The sequence below is a fragment of the Canis aureus genome, chromosome 7, assembly GCF_053574225.1.
Source record: "Canis aureus isolate CA01 chromosome 7, VMU_Caureus_v.1.0, whole genome shotgun sequence".
Lineage (NCBI taxonomy): Eukaryota > Metazoa > Chordata > Mammalia > Carnivora > Canidae > Canis > Canis aureus.
The window spans coordinates 47,443,231-47,470,862 of NC_135617.1; the positions used below are offsets into that span (position 1 = coordinate 47,443,231).

Sequence of the window (27,632 nt, forward strand, 5' to 3'; positions counted from 1 at the left end):
TTAAAGATTTTTATTCATGAGAGATGCATAGAGAGAGGCAGAGGCAGAGTTAGAGGGAGAAGCAGGCCCTGTGGAAGGAACCCAATGTGGGACTCCATCCCGGGACTGTGGGATCATGCCCTGAGCTGAAAGCAGATGCTCAACCGCTGAGCCACCCAGGTGTCCCTACTTCCTCCTTTCTGCCAAAAACAGGGCGTAAACTTCCCTTTCCCTTTTCCTTTCCCTTTCCCTTTCCATTTCCCTTTCCCTTTCCATTTCCCTTTCAAGAAGGAAGACATGACTCTTATTCTGGTGTTATCACTGACTTGAGGTCTGCATAAACCTTACTCAAATAACCCTTACCTTTCATTACTTTCCTCCATATATTTGCCTTCCCACAATTTACTGTCCCTGGAATCCCAAATCCCTTTTCCTTCGTCTTGTCTCCTTTCCACAATTCATCACCCTGTATTAAAATGGTACATAAGTTCTGGACCTAAAATCATGTTTTTAGAGTTTTCACTTCTTTTCTGTAACACTCCTATGTGCATGCATAACAACCTTTTCCTCCCATGAAATTTTCATTTGTTGGTTTAATTCATAAGCCTCATTCACTGAACTTAAGAGAATATCAGGAAAGTTTCTTTCCTTTCCTACACTTATATTAAACACAATTAAAATCATATTTTTATCCTTTACCAAAGCTAGGAAAACCCTCCAGAAAACTGGTATGTTTCTTTTATAGTAATGAAATGATGCAGGAAAATGGGGAGAAATCATGAATAACTTTAAGACTGCCTCTGCTATGACATATTTATTGTATGTTGCTTTTAAGATGCTTCTTTAAAAAAAATTGTAGAGATGAGGTCTACTCTAAATGAAAAAGCTTTTAGCTCCAACCCCTGATAAATATGATCTGGGTCATAGGTCACTGTTGTCTTGACACACTGGGTAGTAAACAGCAGCAGGACTCTAATGACTAATGCTGTAGTCACAAGAGCTGAGCAGCTGACAGAAATAACACCACTCAGTCTCTGAGGAACTAAAGGCAATTTACAGGCTTATTTAATTTTAGCCTATCTTGAAATGACACTATAAAGTTGTAGGGGAACAGACTGTCACCATATCATGACAAATATGGAAAACAGGGCTCCAAAAGAACAGAGGAACTCAGTTACGTGCCAGAAGAAGAGAAGATACTGCTTTAATATGTACCCCAAGGTGACAGAGTGAACTGTTAGGTGAACCTTCATTTCAACATGAACCTTCCTTGCCCTCTTTAGTTTATAATGCCTTTAGCCTGAGATGATACCTAAAGTGATATGTGCTCACCTCTTCAACCCAGCTTTCAGAAAACTGTTTTCCTAACAGAATGCAGCTTCTCTTCCTGGGGCATCTTCTAATTCTTACAAAAGTCATTAAGTTTAGACACAAAAAATTGCTTGCTCCTTAGGGATCCTATTTAATATAGTAGGTATTTTTTATTTTATTGTGATAAAAATATACACAACATAAAATTTACCATTTCTCATTTTTGAGTGTAAAGTTGAGTGGCATTAGGTACATTCACACTTTTGGGCAACTGTCACCACTATTCAACTCCAGAAATTTTTCATCTTCTCAAAATGAAATGCTGTACCAATCAAACAATAACTCCCCATTGCCCTCCTCCCATAAGTCCCTAGTAACCACTATTCTTCTTTCTCTTTGAGTTTGGCTATTCTAGCTCATATAAATGGAATCATACAATACTTGTTTTTGTATCACTTAACGCCCTTAGGGTTCATACATTTTGCAAGCATGTAACAATTTCATTTCCTATTAAGGCTAATAATATCTCATCATATATATATGTATATATGTATATATATATGTACATGTGTATATATATGTATATATGTATATATGTATATATATATGCATGTGTGTGTGTATATATATATATATATATATATATATATACACACACCACATTTTGTTTATCCATTTATCCTTTAACTGACATTTGGGTTGTTTCTACCTTTTGGTTACCATGAATAATTTTGCTATAAATGCTGGTATATAAATACCTGCTTAATTCCTTACTTTCTTTTTTTTCAGTATTTTATCTTTTATTTATTTTTTTAAGATTTATCTAATTATTTTAGTAACCTTTACACCCAACATGGGGCTCGAACTGACAACCCTGAGATCAAGAGTTGCATGCTCTTCTAACTGAGCCAGCCAGGTGCCCCTTCAAGTCCTTACTTTCAATTCTTTTGTGTACCCACCCATAAATGGAATTACTAAACCATATGATAATTCTGTTTAATTTACTCAGGAACCTCCATACTATTTTCCATAGTACTTAAACCATTTTACATTCCTATCAACAATATAAAGAGTTTCAATTTCTCTACATTCTCACTAAATACTTATTTTCTGGGTTGTTGGGTTTTTATTTCCCTTTTTCTTTCTTTATTCTTTTTTTTGGATAATATATATCATAATGGATGTGAAGTGATATTTCATTGTGGTTTTGATAGGCATTTCTCTAATGATTAATGCTAAACATCTTATATATCAGGTTTATGCCTATTTTATTCATTTACGTTTAGCTGATGTTATCTAATTTTTTTCTTTTTAAAGTTTTATTGAAGTATAATTGGCATACAATAAAATGCACATAATTAAAGTAAACAATTTGTTAAGTTTTGACATAAGTATACACCTTTGAAACTATCACCACACATCAAGACAATAAACATACTATTGAGCTTAATAAAACAAAAGATCCAGTTATTTCATCAGCAAAATTCGTTTATTCAGGAATAGCAGAGAAATTATGATTTAGGATGAGCAAATTATGGCAAACCACAGGCAAGTCTGCAGAGCAAAAGAAAAGGGCTTCCTTTTATAGGGGAAAGGAAGAAGCTGGGAAGAGGCTGTTTCACTGAGTTTTCATTGGCTGAGCTGCTGTTGGGCAAGGAGAAATTCTTCCTTCTTCCTGCTGGAAGAGTGTCTTCCTGTTGGGGAATGCAAGCTATGCTTTTCTTTTTTTTTTAAAGATTTTATTTATTTATTCATGAGAATACACAGAGAGGAGAGGGAGAGGGGCAGAGACACAGGCAGAGGGAGAAGCAGGCTCCATGCAGGGAGCCCGACGTGGGACTCCATCCCGGGTCCCCAGGATCACGCCCTGAGCGGCAGGCAGCGCTAAACCGCTGAGCCACCGGGGCTGCCCCGAGCTATGCTTTTCATAGTGAGTAGTAGTACATGAGAGGTCCCCCTGCAAAGGTGCCTTATTCTATTTTAAATGAGGTTTCCCTTATTTTCACTATATCCATCATTACCCAAAGTTTCTTCATGTCCCTTTATTACACCCCTCCTTTCACATCTCTGTTCTTATTTTCTCCCCAGGCAAGCACTGATCTATTTCCTAGAACTACAGATTAGTTAGCATATATTAGAATTTATGTAAAGGGAGTGACAGATTATATACTATTTTATCTGTCTCTTTTCACTCCACATAATTATTCTGAGGTTCATCCATGTGGTTATATGTAGCAATAGTTCATTCCTCTTTATTGCTGAGTAGTACTCCATTACATATTATTTATCCATTTACCAGCTGATGGACATCTCAATGGTTTCCAGTATGGGGCTATTTCCAATAAACCCTTTAGTAATAATCACATACAAGTCTTTAAATGGATGTATACTTTCATGTCTCTTAGGTAAAAATACAGAGGTGGAATGGGTGGGCCACATGGTTAATGTATGTTTAACTTAAAAAAAAAAAAAAAAAAAAAAAAACCTGTCAGGCTATTTCTCAAAATGGCAGTACATGACTACCATTCTACACTATACCAGCAATGTACAAGAGTCTCAGTTCCTCCACATCATTGCCAACACTTGGTATAGTCAGTCTTTTAAATTTTAGCCATTCTAGTGTATTATACTATCTCATTGTGGGTTAATTTGCATTTCCCTGTGACTAATGATGCTGAGTGTCTTTTCATGTGCTTACCTTCCACCTGCAAATCTTTTTTTTTTTTAAGATTTTACTTACTTTTTCATAAGAGACCCTGAGAGAGAGGCAAGACATAGGCAGAGGGAGAAGCAGGCTCCCCGTGAGGAGCCTGACGTGGGACTCCATCCCAGGACCCCAGGACTATGACCTGAGCCAAAGGCAGATGCTCAACCACTAAGCCACCCAGGTGCCCCCATCTGCATATCTTCTTCAGGGAAGTATCTGTTGAAATCTTTTGTGCATCTTTTGGATGGGCTATTTGTCTTCTTATCATTAAGTTGTAAGAATAGTATGTGATTTTATGGATATATGACATATGTCATACATTGTCAGACTAGCTTTGCAAATATTTTTTCCCAGTCTGTCATTTGACTTTTCATTTTAATAGTGTCTTTTAAAGAGCAAATGGCTTAACATTGATTAAGGTCAGTGTATTGATTTTTTTCTTCTGTAGCTTGTGCTTTTGTGTTATATTTAAGAAATCTTTGCTAATCCTAAAGTTGCTAATATTTTCTATGTTTACTCTTATGTATAATTAACATCTTATTTTAAAATTTAAATAAGAAATACTAAAACAGCAGGATGACCTTAATTATCCAAACCCTACCTTAAATTAGTGCCACAGACTCTCTGTTAATATCTTTAGACTCTCTATCCTTGATGGTCCTGTTGGCCTACTCTGAAGGAAGCTGACAACTTCATATATACACAAAGCCTAGGAACTGGGCTAACAGAAATTTGTACCCTCAATAAAAATTTCCCATCATCAGCCCATCTTTTACCCAAATTTGTTCTTCTTTTCCAAAGACTGTCATCATTCTATATATCTACCTTCCTATTTAATGACTTCCTTCCTTAGGACAGCTGAAGTAGAAAGCCCATAGACTCAAGCTGCAAAGAAGCTTTCTCTGGGTAGAGAAACTCATAATTCAACAATTTTAGTCAAGTCAGAAATATGTAATTCATTAACAAGATTCTATCAAATCTTTAAAAATAGGAAGTAGAGTCAACAATTGAATCCATTAGAATCAAATTAGTTTGCCATCTTAATCTTAAAATATTGAATGGAAGCCAACATGGAATAATATAAAAATTTTATTTATATCTTTATTCCAAAAGACCAGTGTTATTTAATAATTAATACAAACATTTGAACATGACTCTGTGTCTTTTCACTTCAAAAGAGTAACGTTCAAAACAAATACACGTTTCCTTTTTCTCGGAAATTCACTCTGATTCCCATTACTACTGTCTCTTCAATAACCCCTGGCCATAAGTAAAAAATATACTTTCAAGCTAGTTTAGGCAACAATGGTGAATTTATTATAAGAAAATACAGGTATCACTCAGAGTCCAAGACAGACATCGAATGTTATTGATACCCAAGACTCTTACTCTCTCTGTCTCTCTCAGGCTATATGATTTCACACATCTACTTCTCAGAATGTCCACTTCTTCAGTGAATACCTTTCTCTGATTCAGCATGTACACAACAGATGATTTCTACCTAACAACTGTCAAGTTTACTTATCTTTAAATCAAGTGACCCACCTATGGAGTTTAGGTATCTCTCAATCCCAGTGCTTAATTAGAAGGAAGAACCCAATTGGCTAAGCTTTTTTCATCTAAAGTAACTATGATCCAGAAGACAGGATCACAGGATACACACCTGACTGACAGGGCCCTTCCCTGTGTGTAAGGGGTGGGAGGGAAAAAGTTCTCTTATGATAAGGGGTTGATAAACTGAGGAGATATCACATAATATGTCCACTACTCACATGAATAAATGGAATTATAAAGTAGAAAGATCAGTGTTTCTAAAGATCTAATCTAACTAATCTAGAGATGACGGCTTATAGATATCTGTAATTAATGGGTGCTAAAAAAATTTAAAGCACTATTCATATACTCTTAGTGGTTTCATCCTCCAATTATACCTAAAGATATTATATATAGGATACAAAAATATTGACCACATCATAACTGGGTAAAGATTCATTCTCCTATCTATTGATTTGACAAAGACAACCAGAAAATTAAAAATATTTTAGAAATTTGGCAAGATAAGACTTGAGAAGAATTCAGCAGGAGACTTCTGGTTTTAGTTCTGACATGGAAAAGGGTTAAAAGTGGTCACTCTTGCCCTTACAACAATAAAAAACTGAACTGAAAACCAGTAACTCTTCTTGGACCCTTCGAAGAACTAAAGGTACAGAATAAACCACCTCAAAATCCAGAGTGATAGGCACATCCAAAGAGATAAAGCAACTGAGATCTGGTTACCTGGAGCAGTAGCCACTGAAGCTACAAACTGGTAGGAATACTTGTATGGAAATTTTGAAAAATTACTGGAGACTAAGAGTGGACTAGTAGGAGAGTAGGCTTTCTCTCCAGGAATACCACCACACTTTCATAGGCTTTCTCTCCAGGAATACCACCAGGCCCACACTTTCATAGGCTTTCTCTCCAGGAATACCACCAGGCCCTCACAATAGGGACCCAAGAAATATCCCCAATTGGCTTGAGCAGTGAGAGAGGAAAAATAACCATAAAGCCTTCTTTATAAAATAGACCTGCTCTCCAAGGAAAAGGGTTTTTCATAGTTTATTTCTAAAACCTTATCCCAGTGAGGCAAAGCAAAGGGCCTCCTCACCCCAGGTCTTCCAACCAGCTCTAGCCTTGCTGTTTCACATAAGAGGGGGGCGGGGAATAAGCCCTAGTTAATAGGGGCCAAGACGTCAAGGATACAGACCAGAAATACCTCATCCAGAGAAGAGGGTAGTGGACAAGTTCTCCTTTACACTAAAAAAACACTGGAAGGCCCCAAAACACACACTTTCAAAAAGAATGAATTATGGAATGCTTCCTTTTCCCAGACCTTACCACCATGACAACAGGGCTCCAGTATTAACAGTGGATTGTAGCTGAAAGAACTGTAAAACACTGACTAAAGACAATAGGAGAGACAAAAACAAGGATACCAGAGGAATTGGGGCCTCTAGTAACTACAGCTATAACAAACAGTAAACATAATCCAAATCATAGCCAAATTAACATAAATCATCATGATAAAGATCTATTTGCCTCTATTACCCAATACAATATATCCAGTTTTCCAGAGAAAAATTATATGCCAAATGTAAGTAGAGAAAGCACTCTGAAGAAATAAGGCAATCATCAGAGCCATATTCAGAAAGGACACAGATGTTGGAATTTTTAGACAGGGAATTTTAAATAACTATGATTAATATGAAAAGGGTATATTAGAAAAATTAGACAGCATTCAAGAACAGATGGGTAATGTAAGCAGAAAGACTAAAACTAAAAAAGAATCAAAAGGAAATTCTAGAAATAAAAAATACAGTAACTGAAATGAAAACCACCATCAGAGAATTCAATGTAAACTTTAAGTGACTGACAAAAGAATCAGAGAACCTGAAGAAGGGTTAACAGAAACTGCCTAAACTGAAATACAAAGAGAAAAGAAGAAAACAACAAGAAGAAGACATGAAAGAATTAGGGGACAATATTAAAAGATATAACATATGTAATTAAAATGCCAGAAGGAGAAGAAAGAGAACAAAGCTGAACAATATTTGAGGTAATAACGGCTGAGAACTTTCAAAAATTTAATGACAGACACCAAACCACAGATACAGGAAGCTGAGAGAACACCAAGCGGGATAAATGCCACAAGAAGCACACCTCAGCATATCATATTCCAACTGTAGAACCCCAAAGACAGAGATAATCTTGAAGGAAACCAGAAGGAATGAGGGGAGGGCTATCCCATGGAGTAATAAAGGATAAGAATTACAACAGGCTTCTTGTCAGAATTCAGCAAGTAAGAGGAAAGTAGAATGAATTAAACCACAACCCAAGAATTCTATATCCAGCAAATTATCCCTCAAAAATAAAAAAGACATAAAGACTTTCTCAAACAAAAAAGTGAGGGAACTCATCACAAACAGACCAGCCCTAAAAGAAATGCTAAAAGAAGTTATCCAGGCAGGAAAAAAATGATATATCAAGATCTACATAAAGAAAGGAAGTGTTTTAAAGAAGAAATGTATGAAAGTAAAATAAAATCTTTTTTTTCTTTAGTTAATTGACCTAAAAGATCTTTCTTTAAAGCAATAATAGTACACTGAGTGATTACTGATCATAACATATCAATAAATAAAATGAATGACAACAATGCCACAACAAACAGAAGGCATTAAGAATACTCTGTTATAAGGTAACTGTACTCCATATGAAATGGTATAGTGTTATTTGAAGATAGATTTAGATTAGTTTAAAATTATGTACTATAAACCAGAAGACAAGCACTAAAATTTTTTTTTTAATTTTTATTTATTTATGATAGTCACAGAGAGAGAGGCGCGCAGAGACACAGGCAGAGGGAGAAGCAGGCTCCATGCACCGGGAGCCTGATGTGGGATTCGATCCCGGGTCTCCAGGATCGCGCCCTGGGCCAAAGGCAGGCGCCAAACCACTGCGCCACCCAGGGATCCCGCACTAAAAATTTTTTAAAGAAATTATTGATATGCTAAAAGAGGAGATAAAATGAAATCATATAAAATGCTCAATTAAAACCAGAAAAGGCAGAAAAAGAGGGAAAGGAGGAAACAGAGAAAAATGCAAGAAAATAGATACAAATGTGATAGATTTTAATCCAACTATATTAATAATCAGTTAAAATGTGAATAGTCTGATTAGACAAATATTAATTCTCTTATCTACTGACTTTACTGACATTTTTTAAAGGATTATATGGCAAGTCTTTATATCAATTTTGCTCTTCTGTAAATTTTTAAATATTCTAAAATAAATATTTTATTTATTCACAAATTAAAAGGTTATTTAGGAAAGAAACACAGCTAAAACCAAGAGTCCATAATCTTAGATACTTTTAAATACTCCTCCCAAAATACATTGCAGTAAAAACCAACAGTATTTGAGTTCACCAATAAATGAAGATTTAAAGACAGTGTTGTAGAGAACAGTATTCAACTCTTCATTTAGACAAGCAACTCACTCTCCTATCCAGTTCTAGCATCTGTTTTCTCATATTTTATAGGTTCTACGATTTTCATAGTTGGAATTCAATGACAACATACATTTCAAAAAGTTTTTTTGTCATCTCTACCAGCCTATCTACATAAGTATAATTTTACAAGTATAATATCCAAAGAACAAAAAATAAGATCAATCCCAATTTTAGAAACACCTCATTTTACCCAAATTATAGACTACTATTTTCCTAGATACTCTCTATGACCAACTTTCATCTCAAGAACTGCCTATGAACTAAATTGTTTGCAGAATGGATTCTAAGTATCATCACATATTTAAAGCTTGTATCATATAGTACTACTAGCTTTCAGTTAAAAAGGAATCTCTGAGTTAGAAGTTCCTAAAATGGGGTAATCCAAGTTCCCACTAAATTATCTCCCTGAAGACAAAGACAAAGACTATACACAATAGCAGTGAAAGCTAGGACTAATTTCATGGAAAAATCTTTATTAGTCATCAGGTGGTCAGTGGAACTGGACTGGGAAACACAGGCTGTCTTATGCTAACTTAGCCATTAGAAAAGGGGCAGTTTGACTCCCTGAAATAGGCACAAAAGGTTATTTGTTCTCCAGTCATTATCTCCCACTTCATTAAAGATCTTTATTGACCTGCAAACTGGAGAACTATTCCTTTACCTCAAAAGAATAATTATTGAGGCAGCTTCAGTGAGTACTTGTCTTTTTTTACATGCTGAGGAGACAAATTTTTCAACAAGAAATTCAGCCACAATGAAGACCCTGTAGGTGACCCAAGATGTACTATCCCCAGGAGGCAGAGGTCAGTAAAGCTCTGATGATGCATGGTAGATGGTCTTGCCCAATTCAGCTTCAGGTGATGTGGGAAAAGAAATTTCTAAGTAACAGACACAATGTCATTGAGTCATTGTCAAGCAGGGAACATCTATCCACTTACTTCAGAAGAAGGTTCCTGGAAAACTGTAGGATGACCACAGACTTGATCGAAAAGATGATCATCTGAAACTCATAAAAAATGATAAAAGATACAAAACAATGAAAATATGATAGGAATGGAAGCCAATCAGTGGAGAACAAATTGAGAACTAGTTTTTCCTCAAGTTGTAACCAGAAAACATGTAACAGAAACAATAGTCAGAAACAGAATTGAAGAAAACTTGCCTAATCTGATAAAAGATACTATACTCAGTATAAAAGCCCAATAACTTTCCAAGTAAATTTCAACTAACAGACCAAATATCTACATATTCTATTAAAGTACCCAATTAATAGGCTAAAACAAAGTCCAATAAAGCTCTAGGCAGAGAAAACAAACTGGCTTCTCTACCAAGAAATATTAGTCTGGCCTGAGGATGTTTTTCCTTTAAAATATTTAGTGACCAAACAATGATATTTTTAGGGAGAAAAAGCTATAACCCAAGACTGTAACCCTGCCAAGTTGTCATTCTCGTGTGAAGATAGTAAAAAGACATTTTCAACTACAAAGGGGATTTATTTGTTCAGAAAACATACCTGCCATTATTTTTTAAAAGATCAAGGGCAGTTAGGTTGGTAGAACATTTTTCCTTCACTTACATTTCCATCTCAAACTACAAAAACCATACTCCTGCTTCAGTTCAATGTCTACTTTCCAGGGAATGCTGTGGGACAATTCCTTGTGCCTCAAAGCAATAAATGGGCCCCACCCATTCTTTCTGATCCTTATCTCTGACTCCACTGTAACTGCCTGATCAGGTGAAGCATGCTCTCCTCTTCTTCCTGTCCTTAAGTGGTAGGCCGCCAGTATGAGCCTCCAGGCTTGAGAAAAGGATGCATGCAGTACATCTGTGCTTGTGACTGAACAGATAAATTCATTTCTGGGAGATATCCTCAGCTTCTTCAGCTATAATACTGTGGTAGATAAGATTTGCCTTTGGGCATCAATTCTATCTTCCTTATAGAGAATACTCCTATAAAGTTGGGACTAGAAAACTAAACAATTCAATTTGTAGGCTCCTTTGCAGCTCAAGTTTCCAGGTATGATTTAGGTTTGGACTGTCAAATGCAGTTACCAGAAATGTGAAAAAGCTTAGTGTTGCAGAAGCCATCTTCTGCAGCTGTTGCTGCTATTTCTGCTGACAAGCACGATCATGGAAGCCTTTGGTTTTCCTGGGGGAGCACTTGCAGTCCAGTCCCTAGCTTCGTGAGCCATCCATTTTGTTGGCACATTTTGTAACAAGTGAGACATAGTTGTAGAGTCAGCAGCAATAGGAGCAGTTTCCTGATCACAGCCATGAAAGGACCACTCTGGAGCTGCCTGCTTCCTGATTATAACAGAGGGAGAAGCTTTCTAAGTAGACTAATTCTGGACTGTGGCCTAGGACTTGCTCTTGTGCATTTAACCTAAAGTCTGTTTCTTCAGCCTTTCTGATATTTCATAAACTATTTAATACATTACAATTTTTTCCTGCTGAAACTAGTAGGAGTAGATTCATTTTTCTGCTACCGAATTCCCTGGAACTAAACTTTTACTAGTAGAGCCAAAGAGCTAAGTACGTTAGGCATTATTGATCCTTCCTGGCTCCTTGTGTCTGTTATCAATTCTTTAGAACTTGGAGAGAAAAAGAAATGGAAGGTTAGGCTCTTCTAAACCTCAAAGGCAGTCAACTAAGAATGACATCAAAATTAAAAATTCAGGGCAGCCCAGGTGGCTGGGCAGTTTAGCACCGCCTTTGGCCCAGGGCATGATCCTGGAGATCTGGGATCGAGTCCCACATCAGGCTCCCTACATGGAGCCTGCTTCTCTCTCTGCCTGTGTCTCTGCCTCTCTCTCTCCCTCCCTTTCTCTCTCTCTCTCTCTGTCTCTCATGAATAAATAAATAATATCTTAAAAAAATTAAAAATTCAACATTTTAAAAAACATTACTGCATAAAAGTACTGGTGGTGAACACTGAAATCAAATCATTGACTATACAAAATTATAAACATAATTACAAAATGAAATAAAAATCTCAAAAAAATTACATAAAACATATGTAATGTAAGAAGTACTAATTATTACTCTAACTACTCATATGACATACAACCCAAGATAAAACTAATGAAGATCAAGAATTTAATAATGGGTCAAAATAAAAGTGACATATAGAGACATTTAAAATGCTATGTAATTCTTACTAAAATAAAGACTTGAAATGTACCTGGAAAGTTGTTTTTAAAAACACACTGAGAGATGCCTAGGTGGCTCAGTGGTTGAAGCGTCTGCCTTTAGCTCAGGGCGTGATCCTGGGCTCTGGAGATCGAGTCCCACATCAGGCTCCCTGTGAGAAGCTTGCTTCTCCCTCTGCCTGTGTCTCTGCCTCTCATAAATAAATAAATAAAATCTTAAAAAAAAAAACCCACAGTGAACCTCTTATATATCTTCTAATCATTGGAAGAGGGAAAAAAAGCAACTTTTTCTATAGAAAAAGTCATAAAAGAAAATACTACCATAGTAAGAAAAAGTAAACCATAAAATATGATGACAACAGATCAAACACTTTAGACCATAAATGTGAAAGGTATAAATTTCTCAATTAAATAATAAAGGCACTACATACTACTTACAAAAGAAACTAAAATTAGAATGATTAAAATGGGTTAAAAGTAAAAAGCCTGATGGGAAAGATACCAAACTCACACCAAAAAATAAAAAATAAAAACAGAAGCATAAATAAAACAAAAACAAAAAATACCAGGAGCAGCATATTAACTTTAGACAAAGCCAAATTTAAGATTCAAATTAGGTAGGCAAAAATGGTCATTTTAAAAATCTAATCCACAGGAAAGGAAATATACTTTGTTTTTCTTTTTTTTTTTTTTTTAACTTTTTGTGGATATGACATTTGGTAGCAGCTCTTTGGCACTGACTTCATTTTTTTTAACTCAAATTTTGTTAATTAACATATAGTGCAATATTGGTTTCTGGAGCAGAATTCAGTGGTTCATCACTTATATGCAATACCCAGTGCTCGTCACAAGTTCCCTCTTTTATAACCATCATCCATCTAGCTCATCCCCAACCCACCTCCCACCATCAACCCTGTTTGTTCTCTGTCATTAAGAGTCACCTATGGCTTGTTTCCCTCTCTCCTTTTTACTTTCATTTGATGAGATATGTGAAATAAAAACTAAGAAATACCAGGAGAAATGTATAGGCACGCAATCATTTGTGAAGCTCATAACATCAAGTTCTGGCAGACCATATTAATGTAAACATAAAAATACACAGATATTTTAAACAATACGTAGAAGGAAAGAGAACATTTGTTCCTTGTAAAATGAGAATAAACTCTCTAAAAATACTCATCTGTTCCTGGTTATAGTGTAAAAAGAAAGATCTTTTTTTGAAAAAAAAAGTTGACAACTTGTGTTAAGAATACTAAAGGATTTATAATTCTAAGTCCAAAGACTTTCACAAATAAAGGCAATTCTAGGTATAGAGCTACTTATAACAGTTACCATTTGAATGCTAATTATGTCCCAGGCCTTATGATGGGAGTTTTATATATGTGTATATACAACAATGACATAAAAATAAAAATAGGGAATGAGGAATTTTTACTAACATGGAACAATCACATGATATAATATGAAGTAGGATACCAAACTAAATAACAGTAATGTGAGTTTTTGTGTACTTGTATGTACATATACAAATAGCATGATCAACTTTTATTTATGAAAACAGAAGTCTGAAGAATGAAACAAAAGCAGCAAAATATTCACAGTAGTTTTCTCCAAGTAACGAGATTACAAGTGATTTTACTTTGTTCTTTGTATTTTTCTGTAGTTTCCAATTTTTTCTTCTATAACTTACTTCTATTTCATTATCCAAAAAAAATGTGTTTTAAAATAAAACACGTAGAGAAAGTCTCAGATGAATAAAATCTCAACTCATCACAATATGAAATATGACCATTTTCCAGCCCCTTATCTTAAATTTTACTTTAATAATAGCAACCATATGAACTAAATGGATGTTCTCCCCAACTGTAGCAATGTAGTTAGCTTAGTATATCTAACTAGCAGTTGACTTGAAAAAACCTATTAGCTAGTTATGAAGAAGAAAGAAATGGCAGTTCAACAGATAAATCTAATAAAATCAAAATACTGCCATGGTGTTACAGACCTGTTCCCATCATATAAGAGACTGTTACCAGTTGTGGCCAAGGTAATTAAAATGTATGAAACAGGCCAATCAAAAACACTAAAAATGAAGAACTGTAGGGGTACCTGGGTGGCTCAGTCAGTTAAGTGGCTGCCTTTGATTCAGGTCATGATCCCAGGGTTCTGGGATTAGCCCCTTGTCACTCCCTGCTCAGCGGGCAGTCTGCTTCTCCCTCTCCCTCTGCTCCCCATCCCCCCGCTCATTCTCTCTCTCTTGTTCACTCTCTCAAATAAATAAATAAAATTTTTAAATATAAAAGGAAGAACTATACAATGTTTGTATGTATATGAGAAGGGAAAAAAGTTACCCAAACTTGTTGAAACTGCTTAAAGTATTAAACTATCATACCTTGGAGAAGAATTATTAGTACAAGACAAAAATGAATAAAGGCTTACTTGGAAAACAAAACCTGAGGCTTATCATGAGTTAAGCACACATACACTGTTTTTGTGAAATCCAAAACGAACAAGAATAATCATCAGTAAATTAAGAATGTGAGAGTAGGATGTACTGAGGAAGAATCCACAACCAAATTGACTACTGCCATTTAAAATTCTTGCCTTCTGCAGCTCCTCTATGAAATTTGAAATTTTGTTTTGAAATAACAAAAACTCACACATGCTTGCAATTTGCCATCCACTATGCTAAGTCCAACACATCTGTTTAATTCTTTCATCAACTCTATGTAGTAGATATGATTAGCATTTCCCTTTCACAGATGAGGAAACTGAAACTTAGAGAAAAGATTTTTTAGTTGTCCAACTAGAAAATGGTGAAGCCAGGACTTTAAACTTAGGTCCATCTAACTCTAAGTCCCTGCCCTTAACCATTATGCTATTTCTTTGTATCAATGTTTCCTTTCTGCAACCACCTTTTGCACAACACTTTAATTAATTCAAATCCAAATTAATCATAAATTAAAATGTTAAGAACAAATGTGGTGATAAAGCTAGAAATTATGCTTTGCTAAATCCCCTGCCCTGTATCTTTACAGACTGGAGTTGGCTTAAAGATGAATGTTCACAAGCAGGAAGTGGAAGTCAGGTTTAGCCAAGATTCTCTGACAGCCACTGTGGTTAAATATAAAGATATACTGATGCAGAGCTGGCAGGAGGTTCCAGTTTGCCCTGGCTGTCCTCAATTCCACAGACACTTCCTCTCAACAGTATCCCTAGGCCCACCTACAGAAGTTTGCCAGTGGACGCACAGAGACATTTGCTATCCAAAGTTATAGCTCCCCACAGGTTCTTCCATGACCCTTCCCTTCACAGTCTTATTTTGGCAGCTGGACAACTTTGGATTTTCATATTAACTAGTTGATTTTTTTTTCTGATCCTTCAATTTCCTTTATGGACCTTCTGTTTCCCAGCTCCTCCCACAACTCTGTAAGTTCTAACTCCTCTGATAAACCCCTTCTCTCATTTCCATAATGGTTCTGCTTCAATCACTGAAACTAACTAATTAAAAAAAAAAAAAAGTGTAACTTTTTAAATATAAACTTACTAAAATATATTAAATATAGTTTCAAAGACAAAATAAAGTAGCAGGGCATAAATCCTAATAAACAATCTTTGTCTAAAGAATAAGAAAATGCTAAGGAAGGTTGTTATCCTATCTTTTGTTTACATCAAAGCACAAACAGAAAAAATATTCTGACAGTGCTGACATTGAATTTTCTTTCACTAATAATATGTTTTTTCCCAGAGAGAAGAAAATAAGTCATATTTTAATTAACAAGAATAAATGAACCATTATTCACATATTTATGGATTTCTTATTGTCTTAATCCACTTGGGCTGCTATGACAAAAATACCATTGATTACGTGGCTTCCACTACAGTCATTTATTTCTCACAGCTCTGGAGGCTAGGAAGTCCAAGATCAAGATGCTAGCAGGTTCAGTGTCCAGTGAAAGCCCACTTTCTGATTAACAGAAGATTGTCTTCTCACCATGTCCTCACATGGCAGAAGAGACGAGAGATCTTTGCCATCCCTTTTATAAGCACATTAATCCCATTCATGAGGGCTCTACCCTCATTTAGTCACTTCCCAAAGGCCATGCCTTTTAATCCCATTATACCACAGGTTAGGATTCCAACATATGAATTTGGGGGGCACACAGACATCTAGTCCATAATACTTACTGTCTACAAAGCAATGATAGGCCCTAAGACAGGACATAAGAACATCCTGGTTTTTCTGAGACCCAAAAATAAAGACTGCACACTTACTTAATTTGCCACCAAATGAAAACCTATATATAATAAAGCTACATCAGGATACTGTTACCTAGGCACCACGTCATTTTTCCAAACAAAACACCTACCCCCGGGATGCCTGGGTGGCTCAGTCAGTTAAGCATCTGACTCTTGATTTTGCCTCAGGTCATGATCTCAGGGTTTTGAAACCAAGCCCCTGTCAGGCTCTGCACACAGCTTAAGATTCTCTCTCTCTCTCTCTCCCTCTGCCCCTCCTCTACCTCTCTCAATCACTAAACAAACAAACAAAACCTACCCCCAAATATTCAGATAAAATAATATATCTAATTGGAAACCTAGAAGTAAAAGATATACCCTTTACATATGATTGGGATTGTGCTATAAAGCCCATTGTTAAAAAAAAAAAAAAAAAAAAAAAGTCCATTGTAAATAGCCTTAGTGTGTAAGTATGTGTATGAATCTTTAGTTGAGGGCTGGTAAAGGCCAATTAAATTAAATCAACAAATCAATCAGTATGCTTTGGTTGCAAGGAAGAGAAAAGATTTGTTGAGATAATTTAATCCACCCCCAGGAATCCATTCCTATCACAGTGACAACAGAGGACAAAATGGCTGCCATCAGCTTCAGATTTACATATTCTTTTCTTCTCAAACAAAGCAGAAAAGAAGGGTTTCTCTCACCCAACAGGTTGGACAAAAGTCCTGGACCCTGATTTCACTGGCCCAAACGGAGTCATGAACCTATTCCTAAACTGATGCCTGTGGCCTGGAGCATATAAGCTATACTGATTGGCTCAGGCTGCATGCCAAACTCAACCACATCCAGTCAGCATTAAAGATTATAATAACAATAACAACACCAACAAAAATATAATAATTAAAGGAATGGAGGCCTGCCAGGCTCACAATAATGTTCACTACTGTCAGATTTCCCATTTGAAAAACCATATGGGAAATGAACTGAGATAAAGAAATGAATTTAGGGAAATATCTTCCAGCTTTGCTTTTTTTATCTTGGTAACTGCTAAATACTCTGTTTTTCTTTAGTCATGCAGCACTCACTATAACTTCATCCCAGTTGTCTATGAAGCTAGGGAACACATGTCCCAGAAAATCTACTATTACTCAAAGAATACTGACTAGATTTGGCCTTGCTGAATGTCCTTAAAATTTTCAAGTTTTAAAAAAATCCTTGTACTAACCCACAAATTTCTAATCATTCTTCTAGACAGATCAGGATTTGTGACTGAAACTGTTCTCAATTTTTATTAAAAATCTCATTTGCCAATAGCCTCATATATTTTTTAAATGTCTGGCCTAATTTCCTCAAATCTGCATATATCACATATTTTTCTTGGCTATAATTAGTCACTGAGACTTATTAGCATAGAAGTAGTTCCAAGAAACTCTAAATTACAAATCGGCACTGATTTTTGTTTTTGTGTTTTTCTTGACTCTCACAAAAGGTGTTTTTCCTCCTGGAAGAAGCCACCACATTGTTTCCTCTTTTCACCCTTTGGGAATAGCTATTATTAATAGAAGGGAGCATTAGTATAAATTCTTAACACATCAGAAGTATTAGGTTGAGTTTAAGCAGTCTCTCAATTCTGTGACTAGAGTGCAACAAAACTTCCAAACATCAGGAGAAAAGCAAGTTAAAACAAACCCTTTACCAGCTGCTACATATGGGGTGGATCAATAATACTAACTGACAACTTTTCATATGAAATTCAAGCAGTCTGAAGTTTCCTTTTTCTATTCCCTGAATATCTGTTCTCTCCACTTCAAAGGATTGTCTGCTGCAGAGCAAGGAGAGGTGGTTCATACACAACGGCACTCGTCTTCTGTTTAAATCGTAACATCCGGCAGTTCTGGAGCTGCCAGGCAATGATAAAAGGGCACAGGGCTTTGATTGTTTATACTTCAATAGCAAAAGCAGAGGAGCACCGTGAATAAGGGCACAAGCTCAGTAGATGAGCGTTGCTGGGTTCCAACCACAGCTCTGCCACCTACCAGTCCTGTGTGTGACCTTGAACAAATTACTTAACTCTCTGAGCTCTTCCTTTCCTCATATGTAAAATTAATACTACAATAACAATATTTCTCTTTCTTGGTTGGGTAGAATTACGTGAGCATCCACTGTAAAGTGCTTAACCAAAAACTTGCACTGTAAAATAACGGCTAACATTTACTGAGCATTTATTATGTGCCAGGTATAAAAAACACTCAGTTCATCTATTTATCCATTTAACAAATATTTATGAGTACTTTGTACCAGGCACCGTTCTGAACATTAGGATATCAATACGAAAATAAAGATTCCTTCCTGTACTTTAACACTTCTTAGAAAGCTATTAAGATTATAATAAAATTAATAAGCATAATGCACATAATATACAAAAAGAACAATAATCAAAATTAAATGAAATTCCTCAAAGTTAACAGATATGATAAAAACTTACCTAATGTCCTTAAGAGCTGTTGGCCTCTGCAAACACTTCAGGGATAATGGCCCAATGAAGTCAGCCAAGCAAACTTCAGGAAACAGAGACTCTCCTGCACCAGGGGTTCTGATATCATTTCACAGTTGAGTTCATTCTGACTGGAGATAAATGAAAATGAAAGCAATATGAAGATTTTCTGCAATGCTGAAATGCTACTAATGTTCTGAAGATCTAAGGAAATAGAGTAGACTATTCATCTTTCTCAGTTTCCACAAGATTTTTAGGATAGTCACTGCTCTCCCACAATTTCAAATTACACCAAAGGGCCATTTAGCAATATACTAAGATTGAAGTGACATGTGGAGCAGAGCTGTGATCTTCAGTTTCTATTCACTGGTATCTGCTCCTCTCACACACAAAGTTACATTTTCATTTTTGGACAATATTCCTATTCTTGACCTGAAAAAATATGTGCGTGTGTGTGTATTTTTAAAATATATATATTCTTAAATAATACGGTCTTTTAGATTTTTTTAAGTAATCTCTATACCCAATATGGGGCTCGAACTTACAACCTGATGTCAAGAGTCACGTGCTCTACCAACTAAGCCAGCCAGGTACTCCTTGAATATATCTTCAGTATCAACCTTCCAAATCATAAACAGGATCAGTATCATTTAAAGGGAAGCCACCATCCATTGTGTTTATCTCTATTGGTGGTTAGTTAGAAAAGGGAAAAAAAAGAAATTTCACTTGACAAAAACAATGGAACATGTCTACCAGGGGTTGAAGGAGGGTGCAAAAGGTGTTGGACAAGCCATCAGGAAAATACAAATCAAAAGCACAATGAGGGGATCCCTGGGTGGCGCAGCGGTTTGGCGCCTGCCTTTGGCCCAGGGCGCGATCCTGGAGACCCGGGATCGAATCCCACATCGGGCTCCCGGTGCATGGAGCCTGCTTCTCCCTCGGCCTATATCTCTGCCTCTCTCTCTCTCTCTCTCTGTGACTATCATAAATAAATAAAAATTGAAAAAAAAATATTAAAAAAAAAAAAAAAAGCACAATGAGATACAACTTCAAAACTACCAAGATGGCTATACTCAAAGATAAAGATAAGACAAAGACAAGATAAAATCAAGTGTTGGTGAGACTATGGAGTAACTGGAAGCCTCACATTGCTGGTAGAAACTTAAAATGGTACAGCTGCTTTGTAAGATGGTCTGGCAGTTTATCCAAAGGGTTAATAAACTTAGAGTTACCATAGGACCTAGCTATTTCACTCATAGGTATATCCCTAAGAGAGACGATTCGTCCACACAAAAACTTGTACATGAACATTCATAGCAACATGATTCATAACAGCCAGTGGAAACAACCTACATTGCCAACCAACTGATGAATGGATAAACCAAATGCAGAACATCCATACAATGGAATATTACTTAACAATGGAAAGGAAGAAATATGAATAGCTGCCATAACATGGATGAACCTTAAAAGCATCATCTAAGTGAAAGGAGCCAGTCCAAAAAAATTACATATTGTGTGACTACAGTTACATGAAATGATCAGAATAGGAAAATCCAAAGTAGATTTCTGGTTGCCAGGAAGGGAAGAAGAATGGAGAATGACTGCTAATGAGAACAGCATTTCTTTCTGAAGTGATGAAAATGTTCTAAAATTACAAAGAAGCAATGGTTACAGAACTCTGTGAATACACTAAAAACTGAAAAGTACACAAATGGTTGAATTGTATGGCATATAAATTATATCTCAAAAAAAGCTATTTTTTTAAAGCACTGGACACTGTAGGCAGAAAAAATGGTCTTTACCCAAAATATTTCTTTTTATTGTTACTCCTTATTTTACTCCATGGTGTGATTGCACAGATATGGGGGGAGGACTCACTGTCCCCGAACTGATCTCTTGCCCTTGCCCTACTCCTATTTCACTACCTTGTAAAATCATACTTTATTAACTTCATACTTTCAGCTTAAAGCTTTGCTAACAAATATTCACAACAAATCAGAGAATTATTTCTCATTGAGCCTTTTCAATCATGTGCTGTTTAGTCTGAATGAGTTTGTCAGATCTTCTGCTGACCAAGGGATTTGGTTGAGGGCAAACAGGATGATAAAGTGCTAAGGGATGAAGGACAAGGGTGCAAGAGAAAAGAAGTTTAGGAGCATGCAAATTTTCATTTTAGTATTTTAGTATCACTGATCTTATTGCCTACCTGTCTTTGCTAATGCCCTGACCTGTTTCCTCTTTTTCTTCCTTTTTTCATCCACGATGCATAAAACCTCTGCATCTTGCAGGGCCTAACTGAAAGGCCACTTATACCAAAAGCCAAGATTGCATACAATTACTACTCATATTTCTATTTCTTCTGCTTTTGGTCCATATCCTTATTGATTTTCACTTGAAATTACTTTGAAATTTCTTCATTCTGCTTCACATATATTGATTTACATCCTAGTATAAAAAATTCGTTCTAGCGGACGCCTGGGTGGCTCAGCGGTTGAGCATCTGCCTTTGGCTTAGGGCGTGATCCTGGAGTCCCCGGATCGAGTCCCACGTTGGGCTCCCTGTGTGGAGCCTGCTTCTTCCTCTGCCTGTGTCTCTGCCTCTCTCTTTGTCTCTCTCATGAATAAATAAATAAAATCTTTTTTTAAAAAATTAGTTCTATAACATACCTATGCCATAGATAGTGGGTAGGCTTTCTTTGAAGGATCAACTCCAGTGCATAGTCAGGAACTGTCTGAAAAGGACTCCAAATCATGTCCACTCTCAATAAAGAGTATTGTTGCAATCAACTAGTTAAGTCTGCAATGAGCACGGGAGTGGGTAGAGAATAGGCATGTTATCTCTGACAGCTGTCACTGCTTATAGAATCCTTTGTTATTTGATATTTCCCTCTACCTTATAATCAGACATGATGTTTAATTACACAGTAGAGAAACTTTCTTCATTGTTGCATATCAGTGTAGGCTGACTTGCTAGTGATATCATTTGCTAATAATCCTAATAATCTGTACTTGAAAATACTGCATGATACTACAATATTTCATCTTTCCACACTATGTGTCTTAGATCTTCTGATCTCCATTAATAAGAAAAATAAATTTAAATATAGGTATTTAACATATTGTATATAACAGACAATAGAATTATTGTTATACACATTTTTTTCTACCCAAAAATCCATCTCCTTTATCCTTCCTTTCTCCTTCCAGAAACAATTATAATATTGTTCTATTAGCTACCCTTCTCCACAGGTCCCCATGATTAAAGGAATACTGATGCCAATACCAACCAAGAGTTGAAGTCAATTTGAATGAAGACAATCATGACAATCCTATTCCCCGGCCTGGAGTTGGTTTAAGCCAGGAATGTGATGCAATTCTGATGAGAGGAAGTCTCCTGGGAAAGCCTGCTCTCCTTTCCAAGACTCATAGAAATAGATATTCTTTCTCTAGATATTGTTGAGTCTAGATACTATGGCTAGAACTGCTACAGACATCACGTTGTGGGTCTGAAAACAAGGCTTACCCACAGAGGAAGGTGAAACAGGATAAATGACAATGAGGCAGAGCCAGAGTCCTAACAACCTGCACCTGGAGCTTTCCCAAAAAACGGACTTCTTGTTAAAAGAGGTAATGATCCCGGTATTTTTTAAACACACTTCAGTTCACTAATAGTTCACCCTAAGTAATATATATATTCATTCCAAACTATCGCTATACCTACATATTTGACAGCACAGACATAAACATTTATCAGTAATCAAAATAATATTTTCCAGGTATGTATGTGTATGTGTGTGTAATTTTAAATGCTCTTTCTAAGAATTCTATAAAGTCTATAAAGTAGCTATTTTATAGGAATTACCATCTTCAATTAAAATATAAAGTAACTGAGACTCAGACATGCCAGAGATCACACAATTGGTTAGTGGCATTTTTCATTCATGCATTTCTCTAGGCCATCTGAGTGGCATTGCTGAGCAACACAATCATTGTTCCATCCAAGAAAAGTCAACTGCATTCTTTGTGCCAGACATCAATTTAAGGACTGGTGATCTGCCTGAAAGGACTTTTGATCTCATGGAGCTCTTAATCTGTAGGGAAGAAATATAATAGATAACTACTGGAGGAAAAAAGTTACACAATTAAATTCTATTAGTCCTATGAAGGGAACAGATTTAAGAGTTTTCAAAAGAATGGAAAAGTGTATTACAGGAACCTAATCTGGACCTGGATGTCAGAGTAGTCTTCCTCATGGAGCTGAGCTTTACCCTAAGATCTGAAGACAGGAAGGAGTTAGTGCACTGAAATGGAGGGAAAAAAAAAGAAAAAAAAAAAAGAGATGGAGGATTTGGGTGGAAAGCATTTCAAAGAAAAGGAACAGTATGTGAATATATGCAAGACCCTTAGGCAAGAAGGAGTTTCGGTTTCTCCAGGAACAGAGAAGGCCAATCTGCAGGAACATCATGTTCATGAGGATGCAGACATACCATGGGACAAGGTGATATGGGTCAGGAGTATCAAGAAGAATCTGAAACCGTTACAGAGTTTTAATTAGGTAAGTAATAGCATTTGATTTATAAAGATTTGGAAGATGCACTATAGAGAGGCAAAAGTGGAAGGTGTAGATGTGATTACTGAAGAATAGGTAAGCAATGATGGTGGTTTAGATGAACCTAATTAATCTCTCTTTCTTCTTTCTCTTTCTGCCATACAAATCCTGCACTCCAAAGTAGTTTCTCCTATCCTGGCAACAGCACAGCCTACAAACCTTTAAAGCATTGGGGATTCAACTGCCTTTCAATGCAAGATAACTGGACAAGAGTCACAAAGATACAGTTCTTAGGGGCCTAAAGTAGAAGTCACAAAAGTGGTTGTTACAGGTAGCAGTGTGCCAGTGAAGGGAAGGTGTTTTTAAAACTTCATTTTCTAGGGGATCCCTGGGTGGCTCAGCGCTTTGGTGCCTGCCTTTGGCCCAGGGTGCGATCCTGGGGTCCCAGGATCGAGACCCGCGGCCAGTTCCCGGCGTGGAGCCTGCTTCTCCCTCTGCCTGTGTCGCCGCCTCTCTCTCTCTCTCTCCCCCCCTGTCTGTATATCATGAATAAATAAATAAATAAATAAATAAATAAATAAATAAATAAATAAATAAATAAATCCTTAAAAAAATAAATAAAAATAAAATAAAACTTCATTTTCATGAGTATGTGATGTGGGTCCGCTCGTGCACAGGGCTCCTGCAAGGGAGCCTTGGGTGTCAGAGTCGCCTGGCTGAGCAATACAACTTACTGTTTTTTCATCAAAGATAAGCCAGTTACTAAGTGTGTGCTAAGTAGCTGAAGGAACTAAGCTGCTAATAAGTCCAGGAGTATTAAATACAAGCCGGTTAAATGTTGAGGAACCATCATCACCAATGACAGCCCTAGTTTTAGAGTAGGAGAGTAGGACAGGTCTATTCTAAAACTAAGGCTGTCATTGGTGATGGTGGTTCCTCAATATTTAACCGGCTGATATTTAACAATCCTGGACTTACTAGGTTAATAATCACATGGCAAATTCAGTTTTATGGGCAGCCCGGGTGGCTCAGCGGGTTAGCGCCGCCTGCAGCCCAGGGCGTGATCCTGGAAACCCGGGATCGAGTCCCACGTCGGGATCCCTGCATGGAGCCTGCTTCTCCCTCTGCCTGTGTCTCTGCCTCTCTCTCTCTCTCCGTGTCTTTCATGAATAAATAAATTTAACAATTTAAAAAAGAAGATTCAGTTTTATACCAAGGATACTGTTAAGTTTTTTAGTAACTAGATGGAAATGAGACCGCCAAGGCAAGCGAGGGTCCAAGAACAGATTTTATTGCAGGCACCCTCGGGCGAGGTTCCACGACTCACGGGGGAAAGAGAGTGAGTCGAGGAAGTCGCGCCAAGACAAGGTGGTCGGGGGTTTACATAACGTTGTAAGGCAGAACGGTTTCCTATTGGTTGGCTCATATGCAAAGGAAGGATTGCAATCCAACCAGTCAGAGTGACCCTCACTATGCAAAGGAAGGATTGCAATTCGACCAGTCAAAGGTGACTTCCTCCTCTGGGGTTTGAAGGGCATTGGGTTCGGTTGGGGAAGTCCAAAGGAGAGGTGTAAGGGTCTGCTCAAGCTGTCGTCCCAAGTGGAGGTGGTGACAGGAACCTCAGCCATTTTGGCGTATCCGCCATCTTGAGGAGTTTCCCTTCCCGCCTGGCCCCAACAGATACTAGTGTGGGAGATCCAGGGAAGGCGCTGGCAGCGGAGCCCCAGCCCGGTGCACAGCGACAGTCGCAAAGGCGCAGCCGGCTTGCAGTCACGCCCGGGCGGGGTGCGCAGGGCCACGGTGGCGGCAGCTGCAAAACGAGCCAGCGGCCCGCGTGGCCATTTTCCGGTGCACACAGAAAGGCCTGTTGGTGTCCTCACCTTCACCCTCTCTTCCGGGAGCCCATGGCGGGGGCGGGGAAGCTTCCCAAGCGGGCTGAGTGGGCCGCGAGAATCCCGCCGCGGGCAGCCCGGGGACAGGCCTGGCAGCACCCTGCCTGCTCGCCTGTAGGTCAGCCCCGATGCTGGAGGCCGGAAGCCGGCGGCCGGAAGCCGGCTGCAGCTCCCCTCCCCCACGCACCACCCCTGCTCCCAACAACCACCGCGGGTGGAGGAGGGCGGGGCCTACCCAGCCCCTCGGTGAGAGAGGAGCCTGCGGCAGAAGCAATATGGCGGCCCACACGAGCCACGATGGTGCCGGGGGAGTGCTGCCTGGAAAGCACGTTGTCGATCCAGGCTTGTCAGTGTTTCCGGTGATTTCATCTTGAAGGTCACGTGCGAGACGACAGACACAGGACGGGAAATTTTAAGACTTTGGAAGGCCACACGTCATTGCTCAACATAATAGAGCGAGAATTAGAAACTAAATGAAACTACACCAAATGCATCATTACGTTCTGGAACGTTCATGGAAGATGTTTTCATCGTGCTAATGCACAGATACAAGTATTAAAATCAGCAGCTCGAGGATACCCATTCTGTCTAAAAATGAATCCTCCTGTAAGACTAAGTTGGCCTCAAGGTGCTGGGGATGATGTTCATGTAATGAACAAAACGCGAGTCTAAATCGTGACTGAACATTGAAATGAAGAGGAAAGAAGAGAAATGTCATTGAAGTTCTGCGGGACCCAGGAAATTTGACAAAAATCCCCTACCCCTGGACAAGCAGAGCAGGACTAACTCCATTTTGTGCTGCCCCCGCCACCTCCTGTATCGCCCCCAAATGACCTGCTCATTGCTTAGGGCGCTGGCACACCTATCAGAAATCGGCGCAGTGATAGGCCAGTTCAAATGGATACTTTAGGGTAAAATGTAATTCAATCGGCAACCTGCTTGTGGACGGACATGACTGTGCAACTTTCTACGTATCCCATTGGCCACTGGCCCCTATAAAGCTACTAAGCCTCTTAGTCTTGGGGTCCAAGTCCCTGCTCCACTGTGTTGGGTATACTTGGACCCAAGCTCGAGCTTGTAAATAAACCCTCGTGTGCTTGCATCGGTGTCAGCTCCTTGGTGGTTTCTCAGATTCGCGATCTTGGGCACAATAGTACCTATCAATCAATCTCTTCTGTCTCCCTGATCCAAAAGTTTGTTGCACTTAAGGATTCAGTCATTTTATCCAGAGATGATGACAATAACAGGACTAACATAAGAGAAAACGTATCTCATGAACTGGATGATCTGGAATGCTCTTCCCAAGCACCATCCTCTGGAAAGGTAGCACTGAATAAAAAGAACCAATGGAGAAGAGCATGAAGTAAGAAGCATTCTGGCAGATTCAGAGTTAAACACATATACATGACCAAGAAAAGCAAGAATAAAATTACTAGTTTGATCATTCTATTGCCAACACACCTTTAAAATGTCCTAAGTGATATCTCGGGAAATTTTAGTTGATCTAATATCTTTAAGCTGGAAATTCCTTTGAAGGTATCATTTTAAATCGTGGAAGTGTACAAATAACACTCTTCTGGTTGTAAATAGAGCCTGTCATTTTTTCTTGAGATCTTACTGAGATACAGCTAAAAGAACTGGAAAATGATCCCTTAAATATTACTTTAAATACCTCTGGCTGGGGATGCCTGGGTGGCTCAGTTGTAAGTGGCTGGCTTGGGCTCAGATCGTGATCCCAGGATCTTGGGATCTAGCCCCTCCTCCGGCTCCCTGTTTGCAGGGAGCCTGCTTCTCCCTCTCCTCCATGCTAGTGCTCTCTCCCGTTATCTCTCTCTTTCTGGCTCTCAAGAATCTTTAAAAAAATATACTTCTAGCCTAACTAAATGTGAATGGTGCAATGTCTGAAAACTAGGATAATATTTCTACAGATGGTACATCCATTTATCAAAGGCTAAGAATAAGCCTGCAGAGAATAAGGATAGAGTTTGGAATAACTGGAAAGAAGTAAGTTAACTATTCTGGAAGAATAATATATTAATTTTTCAAGCTGGCCTGATCCTCTACAAATATGATATTTGAAATTATTATTAATAACATTGACATACCAAATAATGTTTCTACTTTGTGAAAATTTCCTTTCAAGAAGCCAAGAGCAGATGTGTTGCCTATGAAGGGAACATCAAAGGAAGGTGTGTACAAAAAGAAAACAAAATTGTAAATGTATTATTTCAATCTAAAATGTGACTTTGAAATAAACCATAGTTCC

The 27,632-nt window shown here is 37.7% G+C and overlaps 1 pseudogene across 1 annotated transcript in view; it reads right to left on the reverse strand.

The window, feature by feature from the left end:
- The window catches only part of LOC144317312 (proteasome subunit alpha type-1 pseudogene), a 121,219-nt pseudogene extending 95,435 nt beyond the window's left edge, over positions 1-25,784 (reverse strand). The window contains exons 1-3 of the transcript XR_013383281.1: positions 25,355-25,784; positions 18,915-19,054; positions 9,983-10,050 (exon numbers count right to left, since the gene is read on the reverse strand). The product of XR_013383281.1 is annotated as a proteasome subunit alpha type-1 pseudogene (transcript). The remainder of the gene's footprint in view (positions 1-9,982; positions 10,051-18,914; positions 19,055-25,354) is intronic.
- Positions 25,785-27,632: the final 1,848 nt, after the last annotated feature.